Below are 11,770 nucleotides of genomic sequence, written 5' to 3'. Positions count from 1 at the left end.
GTGGGTGCAGTGCATGGGGCATCACTGGCCATTGGGGCTGGGAAGTGCTGTCATTGATGATGTGCTGTAGGTTGAGTTAGGGACACGCTGTGGGTTAAGGATGCGCTGCAGCTGGGGACATGCTGTGGGTTGGGGATGCACTGTGGGTTGGGACATACATACAGCCTGCTGGGTGCCAGGTCACTGAAGCAGAAGGAAACGTATTTGATTCCCACATCTGGGCAAGGGGATCCTCTACAGCTGCACCTTCCCACCTTCACCAGAGTGCTTCACCCACAACAAAGGCAATTTCCTTCAGAGGAGCAGACCCCACACAGATGACTGGGATCACCCACAGGCTCAGTCATGTCCTACATAATCTGCAGCAAGAAAACAACCACATACTAAAATACAGAAGAAAAAAAACAAAACAAAACAGACCAACTTGAGAGCCAAGGTGCAGTGTAGGAGTAAGGCAGGCACAGAGCATGGGTGCACACCACAGCCTGAGCAAGACGAGGAGCTGCTGGGAAGGCAGAGGCTAAAAAGAACCCTTCCACACCTTCAGTGGAGCTGCAGCCCCAGGTGCCTCTGATTGCTTATGGGTTTCAGGTGGGACCTGCTGTGTGCTCAGCAGCATGTAGAGTTTGAGCATGGCATGCATGCTCCCTGCCTCCAGCCAGGCCTGGCTTAAGGAGAGCACAGCAAGACATGTGCCCTAGAAAGGAGTTGGAGAAGTCCCGAGGATGACAGTGGTACTGCTCCCTTTGTACGCACACCTCACCTGGCACAAGGGGGTCTTCTTCTTTGTTAAGGCCTCCAGGCACTATCTTAACGTTACCTCACTAATGATAATGTTTAATCTGCTTGATTTGATTAAGTTAAGTCTCACCTGATTTTTTCAAAAAACCTTTAATCACTGCACATTCACCATCATTATAAGTAGAACCACCACATGTATGTTCACCAATTGAAGTTTTATTTTTGGCATTTTTTAATGCAAGAAAGGTATTTGTAAAAAAACAAAAACAAAAACAAAAAAACATTAAGAATATTGTAGTGGAAATACTAAGACATGGCCTGAAACAGTGGTTGAGCACTTGGTGGGCAGGCAGGGCCAACCCAGGGGAGCTCAGGTGTGTGCAATGTGCCTGAGTAACTGGAAGGGGTGGAGCCAGGATCCACTCCTTCCCAGACCTCATTTAAGGATTGGCAGTGGAAATGGGGGAATCTCTTGCTGGGGATCCCTATCTACCGGAGGTCTTCTAAAGGTAAGCAGTTTTTCTTCTTTTGTTTCTGTGTCTACAGCTGCTGCATTTGGGCTTGTTCTCATTTGTTGCAGCCTAGGATTGTGCTATCCTGCTACTATCACTGTACTTTCCATCCCATTATAGTATTACAAATAGGAACAAGACAGAGGCTGCGAAAACATCAATACAGCCCTATACTTTTTGCTGACACGCTTTGATTTCATTATCATTAAATTTGTTAAGTAGTTAGATTTCGGTGTATGAATATTTAAAAAAAGACAAAAATGCAACATCAGTTTGATCATTTTTTGTAGATACGCGTAAGCAATTAACACAGGTTTCTTGGGTTAAGAGAATTTTTCCGTTTTTTTTTTTTTTTTTTTTTTTTTTCCTCTTGTAACACAGTGTTCTTCACCTGAAATCAATAGAAGAAAAGAGAACGAAGTGCTTGGGGTGGTGCTGTGGCCCCCTCCCAGAAAAGGCATGAAAGGGGCTGGAAAAATCAACCCTGTGCTACTGCTGTAGGGAAAGAACACTGCTTCACTGTGTATGTCTGCTTTCTCTCATGCTGCACAGCAGTGGAAAACCACATTTCCTGCAGTGCCCTGGAATCCAACTGTGCTGACGGGCTGCTGGGTGCCTGGGGAGGTACAGGCAGCACACACGTCTGCATGAACACTCACTGTATGCGATGACACTGCAAAACGAGCCCAGAGGTGTTCACTGCACCCTAGGGTGACCTGGAATGACCCAGGGAGCTCAGGAAGCTGTCTGGTGTGGCCCAGGCCATACTGGGGCATGCTTGGAATGTAGTAGAGTACACTGAAAAGTCTCTGGGGAACCCTAGAGCACACTGAGGAGTTCAGGGAATATTGTAGAGTGCCCCAGAGTCCACTTTAGCATCCTTGGTGGCCTCTAGGACACAGTGGAAAGCCTGTGGGGCTCTGGGATTCCATTAGTGTGGCCTAGAGTACACTGGGTCACAGAGTTTTTTTGTGGCCTGAATTATATTACAACTTGAGGTGGAAGTCGAAGACTTAAATCCAATATCCCAGAGTGACTGCTGATGCTGAATCCGTGAACGTGAGTCCGAGTTGTACTCAGGAGTTACTCCAAGATGAGGAACTGTTAATGGACTTCAAGCAGGTAGGAGTCTCCGTCTGCTTGAGAAGCAGCATGCGTTCTGACTGGAGGGGCTATAAAGAGCAGGAAGCAAAATGACACTCTGGTTGGGGTAAAAAGGAGGAAGTAGCACAATGTTTTAACTGATTGGGCTGAAAAGGACGCTGTGCTGTGCTCTAATTGGTTGAGCTGAAAAGGGTGGGATGCAGCAATGCACTCTGGTTAGTCTTGAAAGTGTGGGAAGCTGTACTGCGCTCTGGCCTGAAAAGTGATCAAAGCTCTGCTGCGCTCTGACTGGTTGGGCTGTAGTGGGCTGAAGATTGTCTGCTCTCTGATCGGTTGGTCTGAAAAGGGTGTGATGCCCCAATGCTCTCTGGTTGGGCTGAAAAGAGTGCGAATCTGTGCTGCGCTCTAATTGGTTGGGATATAATAGGCAAGAAGAGGCGCCTTACTATGTTTGGTTGGGCTGACAAAGGCTGGATAAGGTAATATGCTCTGACTGGTTAAGCTGAAATGAGAGGGAAGCTCTGCTGTGCTTTGGTTGGGCTGAAAAGGGCAAAAAGCTGTGCTGAGATATGATTGGCTGATCAGCAAAGTGGTGGGAAGCAGCATTGTGCTCTGGGCTAAAAAGGACAGGATGCAGCAGTGTGTTCTTAGTGGTTCGGCTGAAAAGAATGGGAAGCAATGCTGTGCTTTAATTGCTGGGGCTGAGAAGGGCAGAATGGAACACGGTGCTCTAATAGGTACAGCTCAAAAGGGCATAATGCAACACTACTCTTTTTGGTTGGTCTGAAAAGTGTTGGATGCTGTGCCATGCTCTGATTGGAGGGACTGAAAAGGATGGGATGTGGCAATGTGCTATGATTGGCTAGGCTGAAAAGGGTGGGATGCAGCAGTGTGCTCTTATTGGTTGGTCTGAAAAGGCCTGGAATCGTAGAATCATAGAATGGCCTGAGTTGAAAAGGACCTCAAAGATTATCCAGTTTCAACCCCCCCTGCTGAGTGCAGGGTCGCCAACCACTAGACCAGGCTGCCCAGAGCCACGTCCAGCCTGGCCTTGAATGCCTCCAGGGATGGGGAATCCACAATCTCTCTGGGCAACCTCCTCCAGTGCATCACCACCCCCTGAGTGAAAAACTTCCTCTTAGTATCTAATCTAAATCTCTCCTCTCTCAGTTTAAAATCATTCCCCCTTGTCCTGTCGCTATTCACCCATGCAAACAATTGTTCCCCCTCCTGTTTATATGCTCCCTTCAAGTACTGGAAGGCCACAATGAGGTCTCCCTGGAGCCTTCTTTTCTCGAAGCTAAACAAGCCCAGTTCCCCCAATGTTTCTTCATAGGAGAGGTGCTCCAGCCCTCTGATCATCTTAGTGGCCCTCCTCTGGACCTGTTCCGAGAGCTCTGCATTTTTCTTGTACTGGAGGCCCCAGGCCTGGGTGCAGTACTCCAGATGAGGCCTCACAAGAGCTGCGTAGAGGTGGACAATCACTTCCCTCTCCCTGCTGGCCACTCCTCTTTTAATGCAGCCCAGAACGTAGTTGGCCATCCGGGCTGCCAGCGCACGCTGCTGGCTCATGTCCAGCTTCTTGTCCACCAGGACCCCCAAGCCCTTCTCAACAGGGCTGCTCTCAAGGATTTCTAACCCCCGTTTGTATAAATACCCGGGATTGCCGCGGCCCAAGTGCAGCACCTTGCGCTTGCCTTGTTGAACCTCGTTAGCTTCACATGGGCCCACTTCTCCAGCCTGTCCAGGTCCCTCTGGATGGCTTCCCATCCCTCCAATGTATCAACCAAACTCAGTTTGGTGGTGTCTGCAAACTTGCTGAGGGTGCACTCGATTCCATCTCGGCCAATTAGAGAGCACTCTGGCATCCCGCCCATTTCAGCTCGATGAATCAGAGAGCACTGCCATATCCCACCCCCTTCAGTGCAACCAATCAGAGTGCAGTGCCACATCCCGCCCCTTTTCAGTCCATTCACTAATAGTGTGGTATAGTTTCCCCCTCTTTTCAGCTCTACCAATCAGAATGGATTGTCAGACAATGCCCGCCTTAAGCCCTACAAATGAGAGTGCAGCACAGCTTCCCGCCCTTGCCAGCCCAACCAGAGTGTGGCATTGCTTCTTGCTCTTTCCAGCTGATCCAATCAGAGAGCAGCACAGCTTCTGGGGCATTTCAGCCCTGCCTTTCAGTATGCTTTGTCACATCCCGTCCTTTTAAGCCCATGATAGAATGACACCATCAATTTGATGATTTGTTATTATCTTTAACAGATATTCATAAGCACTTAGCACAGGTTTCATGGGCTTGGAGAAGTTTTCCTTGGTTTTCTTTTTTCTTTTCTTTCTTCTTCTTCTTTTTTTTTTTTTTAATCTTTTCCCTCTCCTGTTCTAATGTTGTGTGCTTCTCAAAAAATCTCGGGCTGCTGAGGCCAGGTACAGAAGCTGTTACTACTGTGCTTTTTCTAAAAGTTGCTCAGCTGTTTTGTGTTGCTCTGTTAAGTGTTCTGAACCACCCTTGGCTTCACTGCACGCAACTGTCCAATTGATACCAGCTTTTTTAATCACCTCAGATGCTGGCAAAAAAATAAATAAAAAGCATGGCACCATCAATTCGATGATGATTATTATTTTTTTAAGAGATATTCATAAGCATTTAGCACAGGTTTCTTGGGCTTGGAGGTGTTTTCCTTGGTTTTTCTTCGCTTTTTTTTTCCCCCCTCCTTTCTTTTTCCGATTCTTGTTCTAACGTTGTGTTCTTGTCCTGTTCTGAGTACTCTGCTATGCCTGACGGTAGACGGGGTGGACTTGGGAGGCCTCCAGGGTACACTGTGAGGCAGTGAGGGTGCCCTAGGTTGCCCCAGGGAGTCTGGGAGTAGGTTAGGGTGTGCCAGAGTTAAGCGGGGGTTCTAGGAGTACTCTGGGGCACACTGGAAAGCCTCTACATGCCCTAGAGAATAATGAGCAGCTCTGGGAGTTCTCTACGGTCCCCTAGCGTATGCTCGGTAAACCTGGGATTCCTGTTTGGTCTGTGGAGAGCACTGGGGGTTCGTGGGACTTTTCTAGGATACCCTAGAGTATGCTGAGGATCTTCTAGGATGTCCTGAAACTCACTGGACATCTCCAGGAATCTTGTACGGTGCCTGGAATACACCAGGGAGCCTTAGGATTCCTCTCGGTCACAGTGGGAAGCCTCTAGCGTGCCCTAGAACACACAGGCAATCTCTGGGAGTTCTCCAGCATGCCATCGTATGTAGTGGATGTACGTCTGGATATGTCTGTTGCATGTAACTCAGTGGGAACACAGTGGCCGGCCAGCAAAGTCAGGCTTTGGGGCACTGCAGAAAATATGTTTTTCTATAACGTGCCCCATAGCATCCGATTGGCTTATCGCCACCAGCGGATTAACCAGTGGATTGCCAGGTTTCCCAACAACTCTTCCCAAAGCAACCCCCTGCTTCCCAAAGTGCTCCAGGAGCTGCTGAACGTGCAGCTTTCCCACTCATCAAAACCTGTTACCCGACACCTAAGCTCTGTGGTGTCACAGAGCCTCACAGGCACCTGGAATCTCACTCGTTATTGTGCTTCAGGGCACCTGTCCTTTTCTTCTTGCTTTTCCCTTGCTATTTCTGGATGTTTTCTTTGCTTTGTTCTTTTATTCCCATTGTCTTCCTCTACCTTGTTTAGGCACTGCGCTTTCTTCCAGGATATCTGGTCTTCTGGGGGAGGATGGGGTTTGTCTCTCAGAGAAGGTGAAGACAATCGTTGGCAGCAAGCTTTCCAGTTTAATCGGGTGGGTTGCAAACTAGAGTTGCCGGTGGAGGCGTCATGGAAGGAGACTAAAGCACTGCACATTTCACTTGTAAGAGGAAGGTGAAAGATATTTACTGATTCTAAACTGACATAAGATAGTAATTTGAACAATGATAACAGCAACTTCACAAGATTTGAAATGGCTTGATATCCTTGACTACTCCTTACATAGAAGGTAGAGGCGTGCATAATGAATCTCAGATCAAATCTTAGCCAAGCTAGTATAGCTTAAAAACAGTAAATTGCTTACCCAGGATCTGTCGGCAAGGTGTCACCACGTCCCAGGTGAATCTCTGTGCAGCTTAAGAGGTGTCCCTACTCAAGGGGAAATTCTGGTGTGTAACTAGCTGCTTACAAGAGGAACTCTCTGAGAGGTTCTAATGGATAAAGTATAGCCCCACTGCGATTGAATCCCAGTTGCAAAATGAGTAGATTATACACATTTCTCACTGGAGAGCCATAAGCTGACCCTGGTAGTTTGACAAACAGCACTCGCTCCATTCACACCGGTAATCTCAGCCCTTTTGCTGTCCAGGCTGCCCACGCAGATTCTCAGCATCTTGCTGTGTAAGTATTGCAAAGTATTGACTTTGAGGACCAACCGGAATCAAAAGATTTGAGCTGTCATAGCTTACCCATTGATAAACCTCCCCTTGCTGGACAGGCAGAACCAATTGCCTGTTGGCCATTGTTTGTTCTTTCTTGCTTTGCTTTGCTTCATGCCTGTATGGGAACTGCTAGGTCAGGGCCTGAACTGGTGACTGAGCACCTGCTGAGGGGTGTAGCCAGCCCTGAGAGCACAGGTGGAAGCAATTCACCTGTGGGAGTGGACAAGGGTGGAGCCTGGCTTCATCCCCCCAGCCTCATTTAAGGGCAGGCAGCTGAAGGGGAAGCGTTTCTACCTGGAAGCTGCTTCCATTGTTGTGTTGGGTGAGTCCTGATTCTTGGAAAGGGGTAAGTGGTTCTTTCTGTAATACCAGATTATGGCCTCTGTCTTTCTCGAGTTATCTGAAACTGGCTTACAGCAGCTGTATCTACTATTGCCTATCCTTAAAATACCCTTCAATTCTTTTCTAAGGGAGATTAATGGATTATATCCCTTTCTTTGAAGTGGTGTTAATGGTGCTTATGTAAGTTCCTTTCTTTCACTACTACCTCATTTCTGGAATGCTTCAGTCAGACTCAAGATAATACTAGAAGGCTGACTATATATTACGGCTATAGGAATGCCTTGAGCGAATCCCCTATTCCTTAAAGGGGTTCTGCATTCTTGAGATTCTATGTACACCACTTCACATTTCTTTTCTTTTGGTTGAGTCTCTGTTCTCTCTTTCATGGGCCTACCTTTATGATCTCCCCCAGGGAATTGAAGCTTTTTATGCTAGCATACTGTCCCAACAGATTTAACAACTGTAGTTACTGATGCTGTGCGTAAATCCTGCCCCAGCAGGGAGTTGTTGAAGGGTATTCTGTGCATCCTTTTCATGTACTGAATTATGTTCTGTGTCTCTTTTGATCTCATTCTGTTTTGCAGCTAAGTTGGTGTATGAGAACTGCTGAGTCATGGCCTGAACCACTGATTGAGCACCTGGAGGAAAGACCCAGTCAGCCCGCGGAGCACACGTGAAGGCAATTCAGTTGTGTGATAGGAAGGGGTGGTGCCTGGCTTCACCCCTCTTTAGCCTCATTTAAGGACTGACTGCCACTGAGGAAGGATGTCTTTCTAGAGATTGCTCCTTGGTGGAAGCTTTTCCCTGTGAACCCAGAATCTTCTGATACAGGTGAGTGATCTACTTCCCTTCTTCTGCAGTGTCTTTATGTCGTGCCGGTTCTTCCACCTCTTTGTAATACCTTCTCCATCATGTTGATCTTTTTCAATCACTACAGTAGGGTTTAAGGATAGCTGAGTCTCCTCTAATTAGTAATTTCAGCACTGTGAAATCTAATCGAGCAGACAAAAGAACATCGCAAACCAGTCATCATGTAATGCTTGCATACAGGCGGCTTTTGTGATGGCCGTGGGAAGTCCATTTAGAGAAGGAATGGGGATTACAAGGGATTCACCTTGCTCTGTGGTATCTATTCCCCTAGCCCAATAAGCTATTTGGCTGGTGATAGGGTGAGGTGCAACTATCAGGCTGGGACCTAAGCTTAAGAAAACTCCCAGAACCCAGTAGCCATTTGCTTCATCCTCACTCAGTATAATACAGTCTCTGCCACTCAAGCATACTCACCTCAGGTATTCTGTTACAGTTTCACCTGGTTCTCTGCTATACCCTTCTTGGAAATTGGTCAACTGTAATAGATTCCAGGGGATAGTGGCAGATTACCCTGGGCTTCTGCAGTTCTTTCTCTTTCAACAGCAAATCTGCATTCGTATTCAGGGTGTTTTTGGGAAATAAAGGCTTGTCCTCTTATGGATCGCTGTAGTTGAGATCACCCTAGATATCTCCATCCCAATCCTCAGGGGATAATATTAGCTTCCTAATCTGTATGATACCCTAACACCCATCTGCCCTGAAATACCTTGCTTTGCAGCTGTGGGACCTGACAGCTTGAAGAATTGAGGCCTCTGGTCCACTGCATGCTGGGACTGGCACAAAGAAGCTCTGTGACTAGAACATCCTGGGGATTGTACCAACAGGTGAACTCAGTGAGTTTCTCCAGAGCTGCTGAGCACGCAGACTTCCCCACCTGCCCCGACTGTGCCCTGATGACCGATCTACTTTGTGGTGTTGTATCTCAGAGCCCCAGGTGCCTTGCTACGGTGCTGCTGGTAACAGCAATGGTGCACAGGGTGCAGCCTCCTCGTATATGGGGCAGTGCCTTCACTATTGTATTGTGTTCAACAGGTGGCAGCAGAGAACTGCAGTGCTCCTAGACAGTGCAAGAACTGCACAGAGCAATTTGTGGCTTTTCATGAAGTCAGCAAGAAAGGGAAAGCTGCATTTCTTGGAATGCCCTGGAACATGACTTTGCTGACTGGTAACTTGTTACCTGTGCGGGAAAGGGCAATGTACACCCACCAGTGTTTACTCATTACATAGTGTGGCTCAACCTAGTGCTCCCAGTGCTTGTAACTGTGCTTTAGGGTATCCTACAGGCTGCCTGTCCTTCTCCTACACTCTCCTTGTCTCTGGCCTTTCCCTGCGGTGTTCTCCTTGCCTTTGCCTTGGCTTTCTCTGGCTATTTTTGTTGCCCTTGGCTGGGCCTTCCGTGTGGTGTTATTCCTGCCATTGCCTTAGTTTTGGTTTTCCCTTGCGCATTCTAATTGCCTTTCTTTCTGCCTTTTCCTTCCCTCACTGTTCTCCTTGCCTTTGCCTTGCTGTTCCCTTGGGTTTTCTGCTTGCCTTCGCTTCACTGGGATTGAGAGGCAGCGTTAATGTTAATCTTGACCTCAACCCCAAGCTTAATGGGAGCTCTAAAGATAATTATATTAACCCACAATGTGACTTCAAACCTAACCCTTAACCCAATGCTGAAAATGTCTCTAATGCTCAATGTAGCAATAAAAACAGTGTCTGGAGATTTCTAAGTAACCTTAAACCTAATTGTAATGTAAAAAACAATTGTTGAACTAACCGTAACCTTAATCCTATAACTAGCTTAAATTATAACCCTAATGCTGCTCAATATCATTGTTATATCCTTATCCTAAAAATCCAGTAAAACTAATCCAGAAAGATACCGTAACAAAGAGTTACCTCAATCCTAAAGATAACCAATGCCTCAACACTAATACAACACTTATTGTAATTTTCCTCTTAATTAATGTTTGTATATTTCTAAATAGGGTTTCAATGCAATTGTAATGGTAATAGCCCAAATCTCTACTAATGTTGACTGCATGGACGACTCCTCCGAGTACGACGACTCCTTCGAGTACGACTCAACTCTATATACTAGAAATCTCACCAACTGTCTTTGAGGACAGACTGGAATCAAAATATGTGGGCCATCATAGCTCATGCGTTGATAAACTCCCTCTTGAAGGAGGGAGGGGGAGTTTATCAATGGATGAGCTATGTTTCTTTTTTTTTTTTGAGCTATGTTTTTTTTTTTTTTGAGCTATGTTTCTTTTTTTTTTTTCATTTCTGTATTGTTTTTTTTTGGTCACAGCCTGTTAGAGCCTGAAACTATGCATTTTATTGCATTTAAAAAAGTCAAATATAAAAATTAGAGATGGAGAAAGTGCTTTGAAATAGGTACAAATGCCTTATTTACAAGTCAGAGTCTGAGAACATAAATATGGCTCTGTGCTTTCTGCTAATATGCTTTCATTTCATAATCATTATGTTGGCTCGGTAGTTGGATTTTAGCACACGAGTATTTGAAAACAATGTAACAGACGCTGGCAAGAAAAAATGTATGACATCATCAATTGGATTTTTTTTAACAGACAAGCATAAGCACTTAGTACAGGTTTTCTGGGTTTGAAGAAGTTTTCCTTGGTTTTCTTCGTCTTTTTTTTTTTTTGGTGTTGCTGTTTTTCCCCTTCTCCTCTAACTTTGTGTTCTTCCGTTTTCTCTTTCTTCTGATGACAGAACGCCAGGACGGGGCTGGGGAGCCGCGCCGATCCCATCGGACGAGTTCTTCCCGCGGTCTCAGCTGTCACCGCGTGGCCAACCGCGGAACTACCGCTGCCTGCGCATGGTGACCCAGGGAGCACGACGCATGCGCGCCGAAAAGAGGAAGAGGCGTACATGCGTTCTTACCGCTCTGCGCGGCTAATCCGCCGATCTCGATCGTGATTAGTCTCCAGGCAGTAGCGCGCATGCGCGCCGGAAAGCGGAAGTGGCGTACCTACGTTCTGACCGCTCTGCGCGGCCAATCCGCCGATCTCTACTGTGATTGGTCCTCCGGGTAATAGCGCGCATGCGCGCCTGAATGCGGAAGTGACGTACCTACGTTCTGACCGCTCTGCGCAGCGAATCCGCCGATCTCGATCGTCATTAGTCCTCCAGGCAATAGCGCGCATGCGCGCCGGAAAGCGGAAGTGGCGTACCTACGTTCTGACCGCTCTGCACAGCTAATCCGCCGATCTCGATCGTGATTAGTCCTTCAGGCAGTAGCGCGCATGCGCGCCGAAAAGCGGAAGTGGCGTACCTACGTTCTGACCGCTCTGCGCAGCCAATCCGCCGATCTCTACTGTGATTGGTCCTCCGGGTAGTAGCGCGCATGCGCGCCTGAATGCGGAAGTGGCGTGTCTACGTTCTGACCGCTCTGCGCAGCTAATCCGCCGATCTCGTTCGTGATTAGTCCTTCAGGCAGTAGCGCGCATGCGCGCCGAAAAGCGGAAGTGGCGTATCTACGTTCTGACCGCTCTGCGCGGCTAATCCGCCGATCTCGATCGTGATTAGTGCTCCAGGCAGTAGCGCGCCTGCGCGCCTGAATGCGGACGTGGCGTACCTACGTTCTGACCGCTCTGCGCAGCTAATCCGCCGTTTTCTATTGTGATTAGTCCTCCAGGCAGTAGCGTGCATGCGCGCGAAAAAGCAGAAGTGGCGTACCTACGTTCTGTCCGCTCTGCACGGCTAATCCCCCGATCTCTATCGTGATTAGTCCTTCATGCAGTAGCGCGCATGCGTGCCGGAAAGCGGAAGTGG

The 11,770-nt window shown here is 47.5% G+C and overlaps 1 long non-coding RNA gene across 1 annotated transcript; it reads left to right on the top strand.

Moving 5' to 3' along the window:
* Nucleotides 3,889-10,841, top strand: LOC110406543. Its single transcript, XR_002443495.1, has 4 exons — nt 3,889-7,945; nt 8,703-8,817; nt 9,017-10,046; nt 10,709-10,841. It is a non-coding gene; the product is annotated as an uncharacterized LOC110406543 (long non-coding RNA).

Source organism: Numida meleagris, chromosome 14, assembly GCF_002078875.1.
Source record: "Numida meleagris isolate 19003 breed g44 Domestic line chromosome 14, NumMel1.0, whole genome shotgun sequence".
In the NCBI taxonomy this organism is placed as follows: Eukaryota; Metazoa; Chordata; class Aves; order Galliformes; family Numididae; genus Numida; species Numida meleagris.
The sequence above is the reverse complement of the archived record's forward strand: the minus strand, read 5'-3'. Positions and strand labels throughout refer to the sequence as shown.